Genomic DNA, 7,643 nt, shown 5'->3' with positions numbered 1-7,643 from the left:
ATAAAAGTGGATAATAAAGCCCAATAATGTCCAAAACGATAGATAATATAGCATGGAGAAATCAAAAATTATAGATATGTTGGAGACATATCAAGCATCCCCAAGCTTAATTCCTGCTCGTCCTCGAGTAGGTAAATGATAAAAACAGAATTTTTGATGCGGAGTGCTACTTGGCATGAATGTAATTCTTCTTAATTGTGGAATGAATATTCAGATCCGAAATATTCAAGATAAAAGTTCATATTGACATAAAAATAATAATACTTCAAGCATAGTAACTAAGCAATTATGTCTTCTCAAAATAACATGGCCAAAGAAAGTTCATCCCTACAAAATCATATAGTTTAGTCATGCTCCATTTTCATCACACAAGAATGCTCTCATCATGCACAACCCCGATGACAAGCCAAGCAATTGTTTCATACTTTAGTAATCTCAAACCTATAAACTTTCACGCAATATATGAGCGCGAGCCATGGATATAGCACTATGGGTGCAATAGAATATAATGAGGGGGTTATGTGGAGAAGACAAAAAGGAGAAAGTCTCACATCAACGAGGCTAATCAATGGCCTATGGACATGCCCATCGATTGATGTTAATGCAAGGAGTAGGGATTGCCATGCAACAGATGCACTAGAGCTATAAATGTATGAAAGCTCAACAAAAGAAACTAAGTGGGTGTGCATCCAACTTGCTTGCTCATGAAGACCTAGGGCACTTGAGGAGGCCCATTGTTGGAATATACAAGCCAAGTTCTATAATGAAAATTTCCCACTAGTATATGAAAGTGACAAAACAAGAGACTCTCTATCATGAAGATTATGGTGCTACTTTGAAGCACAAGTGTGGCAAAGGATAATAACATTGTCCCTTCTCTCTTTCTCTCTTTTTTTGGGCCTTTCTCTTTTTTATGGCCTTTCTCTTTTTTTATATTTCCTCACTTGCGACAATGCTCTAGAAAATGATGATCATCACACTTCTATTTATTTACAACTCAATGATTACAACTCGATGCTAGAATAAAAGATGACTCTATATGAATGCCTCCGGCAGTGTACCGGGATATGCAATGAACCAAGAGTGACATGTAACGAATACTATGTCAACTACATGATCATGCTAAGCAATATGACAATGATGAATGTGTCATGATAAACGGAATGGTGGAAAGTTGCATGGCAATATATCTGGGAATGGCTATGGAAATGCCATAATAGGTAGGTATGGTGAATGTTTTGAGGAAGATATAAGGAGGTTTATGTGTGAAAGAGTGTATCATATCACAGGGTTTGGATGCACCAGCGAAGTTTGCACCAACTCTCAATGTGAGAAAGGGCATGCACGGTACCGAAGAGGCTAGCAATGATGGAAGGGTGAGAGTGCGTATAATCCATGGACTCAACATTAGTCATAAAGAACTCACATACTTATTGCAAAAATATACTAGTCATCAAAAACCAAAGCACTACGCGCATGCTCCTAGAGGGATAGGTTGGTAGGAAAAGACCATCGCTCGTCCCCGACCGCCACTCATAAGGAGGACAATCAAATAACTCCTCATGTTTAAATTTGTTACATAACGTTTACCATACGTGCATGCTACGGGACTTGCAAACTTCAACACAAGAACTTCTTAAATTCACAACTACTCAACTAGCATGACTTTGATATTATTACCTCCATATCTCAAAACAATCATCAAGCATCAAACTTCTCTTAGTATTCAAAACACTCATAAGAAAAAATTTACTAATCTTGAATACCTAGCATGTTAGGATTTTAAGAAAATTACCATGCTATTTAAGACTCTCAAAATAATCTAAGTGAAACATGAGAGATCAATAGTTTCTATAAAACAAATCCACTACCATGCTCTAAAAGATATAAGTGAAGTACTAGAGCAAAACTATATAACTCAAAAGGTATAAGCAAAGCACATAGAGTATTCTAACAAATTCCAAATCATGTATGGCACTCTCAAAAGGTGCGTACAACAAGGATGATTGTGGCAAACTAAAAAGCAAAGACTCAAATCATATAATGCGCTCCAAGCAAAACACATATAATGTGGTGAATAAAAATATAGCTCCAAGTATAGTTACCGATAGAAGTAGACGAAAAGAGGGGATGCCTTCCGGGGCATCCCCAAGATTTGGCTTTTAGGTGTCCTTAGATTATATTGGGGGTGCCATGGGCATCCCCAAGCTTAGGATCTTGCCACTCCTTGTTCCATTATCCATCAAATCTTTACCCAAAACGTGAAAACTTCACAACACAAAACTCAAAGTAGAAAATCTCGTGAGCTCCGTTAGCAAAAGAAAACAAAAGACCATTTCAAGGTACTGTAATGAACTCATTATTTATTTATATTGGTGTTAAACCTACTGTATTCCAACTTCTCTATGGTTTATAAACTATTTTACTAGCCATAGATTTATCAAAATAAGCAAACAACACATGAAAAACAGAATCTGTCAAAAACAGAATAGTCTGTAGAAATCTGCAGCTAGCGCTATATCTGGAACCCCAAAAATTCTAAAATAAATTTATGGACGTGAGTAATTTATCTATTAATAATCTGCAAAAATAATTAACTAAATAGACCTTTCCAAATAAAAATGGCAGCAGTTCTCGTGAGCGCTAAAGTTTCTGTTTTTTACAGCAAGATTAACAAGACTTTCCCCAAGTCTTCCCAGCGGTTCTACTTGGCACAAACACTAATTAAACACAAAAAACACAACCAAAACAGAGGCTAGATAAATTATTTATTACTTAACAGGAGCAAAAATCAAGGAATAAAAAAATTGGGTTGCCTCCCAACAAGCGCTATCGTTTAACGCCCCTAGCTAGGCATAACAAGCAAGGATAGATCTAGGTATTGCCATCTTTGGTAGGCAATCCATAAGTGGCTCTAATAATAGATTCATAAGGTAATTTAATTTTCTTTCTAGGAAAGTGTTCCATGCCTTTCCTTAATGGAAATTGGAATCTAATATTTCCTTCTTTCATATCAATAATTGCACCAATCGTTCTATGGAAAGGTCTGCCAAGAATAATAGGACATGAAGGATTGCAATCTATGTCAAGAACAATAAAATCTACGAGTACATAATTCCTATTTGCAACAATAATAATATCATTAATTCTTCCCATAGGTTTCTTAATAGTGGAATCCACAAGGTGCAAGTTTAGAGAGCAATCATCAAAATCACGGAAACCTAACAAATCACATAAAGTTTTTGGAATCATGGAAACACTAGCACCCAAATGACATAAAGCATACATTCATGATCTTTACTATTAATTTAAATAGTTGGTTCCCACTCATCATAAAGTTTTCTAGGGATAGAAACTTCCAACTCAAGTTTTTCTTCATAAGATTGCATGAAGGCATCAACGATATGTTTAGTAAACGCTTTATTTTGACTATAAGCGTGAGGAGAATTTAGCACGGATTGAAACAAGGAAATACAATCAATCAAAGAGAAATTTTCATAATTAAATTCCTTGAAATCCAAAATAGTGGATTTAGCAACATCTAGGGTTTTAATTTCTTCAATCCCACTTTTATCAATTTTAGCATCAAGATCTAAAAACACCGAATTTTTGGAACGCCTTCTAGGTAAAGGTGGATCATATTGAGTCCCATCATTATAAAGATTCATATTGCAAAACAAAGATTTAATAGGGGACACATCAATAACTTTTAGATCTTCATCTTTATTTTCATAGCAATCTGGTTTAGCGGCTGTCAGTGTCAAAACCGGCGGATCTCAGGTAGGGGGTCCCGAACTGTGCGTCTAGGCCGGATGGTAACAGGAGGCGGGGGACACGAAGTTTTACCCAGGTTCGGGCCCTCTTGATGGAGGTAAAACCCTACGTCCTGCTTGATTAATATTGATGATATGGGTAGTACAAGAGTAGATCTACCATGAGATCAGAGAGGCTAAACCCTAGAAGCTAGCCTATGGTATGATTGTTGTTATGTATGTTGTCCTACGGACTAAAACCCTCCGGTTTATATAGACACTGGAGAGGGTTAGGGTTACACAAAGTCGGTTACAATGGTAGGAGATCTACATATCCGTATCGCCAAGCTTGCCTTCCACGCCAAGGAAAGTCCCTTCCGGACACAAGACGAAGTCTTCAATCTTGTATCTTCATAGTCCAGGAGTCCGGCTGAAGGTATAATCCGGCCATCTGGACACCCCCTAATCCAGGACTCCCTCAGTAGCCCCTGAACCAGGCTTCAATCACGACGAGTCCGGCGCGCAGATTGTCTTCGGCATTGCAAGGTGGGTTCCTCCTCCAAGTACTTCATAGAAGATTTTGAACACAAAGATAGTGTCAGGCTTTGCAAAATAAGTTTCCACATATTGCCATAGAGACAATAATATTTACACAAATCTAATCTGCTGACGTATTTCGTAGTGTGACACACCACAGCCAATCCTTTATCCGAGTCGTTTTTTATCCCACCTTAGCGCATCATGCGAGGCGGTTTCCTTGGCACGTCTTGTTAAAGCAGAGATCGTGTCCCCGTATTCCGGGATTCTCATCAATACGGGCGTGGGTAACCCAACCGCTTCTAGGACTCCTAGATTATAGGCAAGTCCAAACGGACACGGAGAGGATGCTTGATATTCATCCTCTTTATAAAGGGACAAGGCTTTTATTTTCCCCTCCCGTGCTCAATCGAATCCTTCCCCCACCTCAAGCTCAAACGCCCAAAGTTCAGGTCAGGTGCTCCGAACCTTCAGTCATGTCCGGATCTAGCCTTCAAGGCCGATGGGTGCCTTCCTCCGTCACGGAAGAAGACATCAAAAAGTTGAGGGAGGCCAGATATCTGACCGCCGAGATTTTGCATCGGCTGCCTCCCCGAGGGCAGGCTGTCCCCTCCCCCGGACCCAACGAGAGCGTCGTGTTCGTCTCCCACTTCCTCCGAGGTCTAGGCCTTGCTCTGGATCCTTTCGTCAGGGGCTTGATGTTTTATTATGGTCTAGATTTCCATGATCTAGCTCCGGACTCCTTTCTTCATATCACGACATTTATTGTCGTGTGTGAGGCCTTCCTCCGGGTTACCCCTCACTTTGGCCTGTGGCTCAAGACCTTTGAAGTAAAGCCGAAGATGATCGAGGGGCAACATGCAGTGTGTGGAGGTGCCTCAATACGCAAGATGACGGGAGCTCCGTGGCCCAAAGGTTCGATCCCAGAGGTGTCTGAATTGTGGCAACAGGAGTGGTTCTACATCACGGCTCCTAGAAGTGCCAAGTGGGCGGCCGCCCCTATTTTCCGCTCGGGCCCTCCACCACAACTGATGTCATGGATCAGCAGAGGTCTGAGCTAGGGTCCAGCCAAGGACGTGCCTTTACTACAAAGCCGCATTCAAGATCTCCTCAATGGAGATTTCAGTTTGGTTGCGGTAATACAAGTTATGCTGGTTCGTCAAGTCCAGCCTTGCAAACGCCGACCCCTTCGCTTGTGGGAGTTCAATCCCGAGGGACCGCATGTCATTCAAAATTTTCTCGGCCTGCCGCACGAGGAGATGTACAAGTCATACTTCGGACCTCAGGTAGAGTGTCCGGAAATCACCGAGGACGTGGGCCTGAGTAGTAACCGCGCCGCCGAACAGGTAAGGAATCTTCCGGCCGAATATACTATCTCTCCTTTGTTACGAAGTTATTTCTGAGAGTTTGCTTTTTGACCAGGACTGGCTAACAAAGGCGAAGTTGATTCGGTGTTCGTCCCCCCTCCCCGAGGGTTTGGAAAATCCGGTATCGGAAAAGATGCTCCAGACCGCACCTTGCCCGGAGCCCTTGAAGGAAGATACTATGGAGAATAATACGGGCGGACGCGGGCCCCCAACGCTGCCCATTCTAACCGAGGGAGCGACCGTCTCCATGGAGGAAGACGACCAGAAGAGGAAAAGGACTACGCCCGGGGATTCGGAAGCCGAAGCTTCCAAACGGGAGAAGAAGTCTCCCGCAGAGGGTCCTACCTTGGGGGTGCTGTTGCCGCACAAAGTCCGCGGGGGGATCAATTCTCCCGCGAGTCGTAAGTGACCCGAAATACTTTAATAGTACAGATATGCCATCTTTTTCTTCTGAGAAAATAACCACCGCATATATCTTTGCAGTTCGGGCCTTAGCCCCTCTCAAATGAGCTCGCCTTCGGGGGATCTTCTTCCAGAGATGATCGAGAGCGAAGCGCCTCCTCCGAACTCCTCCGCTCCGGAAGCGGGCGACCCCGAAGTGTCGTCGCGGAGGGCCTCTCTGAGTCCGGTGAGGCCAGAAGATAATCCCATTGACCCCCGAAGCTCCCAGTGTCCGGCTCCCGAAGAGAGCAGAAAAAAGAGTCCGGCACCGTCTAGTGTGCGATCGGATGTTCTGAGGGAGTTGGTGGGGCGAGCGGCCATCTCAGATGAACATCGTGTGCTGATGAATACGGTGATGAAGAGAATCTCGTCCGCTGAAAGCAGATTGCATGAAGCTTTTATGAGTCTACTGACAGGCTTTGAGGTACGTAAAAGAATGTATGATAGTCCTGCACATGCTAGGTGTGCCCTGTGTAGATAGTAGCCCCTGAGACTCTGGTTGTCATCGGAAACGATGACGAACAGAGGATCATATTCCCGGGTAATAACCATACCGCCTCTATGTGCAGGTGATGTAAGCTCCGGTGGCTAGCCGGACTAGCGAGTTTGCCCATTTAGAACGGCAGTTGGATGTGGAAGACGCCGACATCGAGCTTGTTAACAAAAGGCTTGACGAGGCACAGGGTAAGTGTCATTATCTGGTAAACACCACATAGGAAGAGAAGCATGATGCCAGTATCTTTAATATGTTGTGACTGCAGATGGAGCTGCCACTGTTGAAGCCTTGCGGGCCAAACTTGCCCGATCCAAGGAACAAGCGAGGTTGGGTAATGCGGCTGCTTTGAAGGCGGCCGAAGAGTTGCAAGCCGAGAAGACCGCGCATGGCGAGAGCCGAGATAAGATGGCCAAGATGGCCATAGAATTAAAAGCTGCCGCCGACCGTTGCTGGGTTCTTGAAAAGGAAAACCAAGCGAAGGCATCGGACCTTGAGAAGGTTGCTGCGACGAGAAAAGACCTCCGCTCTGCTATGAGGGCAAAGAAGGAGGAGCTACGGGAAGCCGGGGATATTGTAGCTGGGAAATCCTTTATGCTACGGAGGAAGTTCAGAGATCCACGGTATGCCCCTCTGGATCGGCTGTGGAGTTCGGAGGATGTGTATATGGATTTGGCGGCGAGCGCTGCCGATGCGGCCAAGTACTTCCAGGGTCAGACGGACCGTGAAGTAGACCAACTATTTTGGAGAAAATTCCATTCTCCTGCGCGTCCGCTTTCATTGACTGACCAATTAGCCGAATTGGCCAAACTGAATAGGTTGTCCGGACTCGCCATGAGGTCTGTTGTGGATCAACTATGGCCGGAAAGGCCAAAACCGAACAACTATTTCAGCTTGGTGCAGCAGGTCCTTGACGTGGTTCTGCGCATTAATGCGATGAAGAGGTCGGCGTGCATAGAGGGCTCACGGATGGCCTTTGCCCGTGTTAAAGCATACTGGGCGGAGATGGATGCCACCACTGTTGCAGCGCGGGATTCGGCCATAGGTCGAATG

This window comes from Triticum dicoccoides, chromosome 6A (assembly GCF_002162155.2).
Source record: "Triticum dicoccoides isolate Atlit2015 ecotype Zavitan chromosome 6A, WEW_v2.0, whole genome shotgun sequence".
NCBI lineage: Eukaryota > Viridiplantae > Streptophyta > Magnoliopsida > Poales > Poaceae > Triticum > Triticum dicoccoides.
This window is presented reverse-complemented; position numbering follows the sequence as displayed.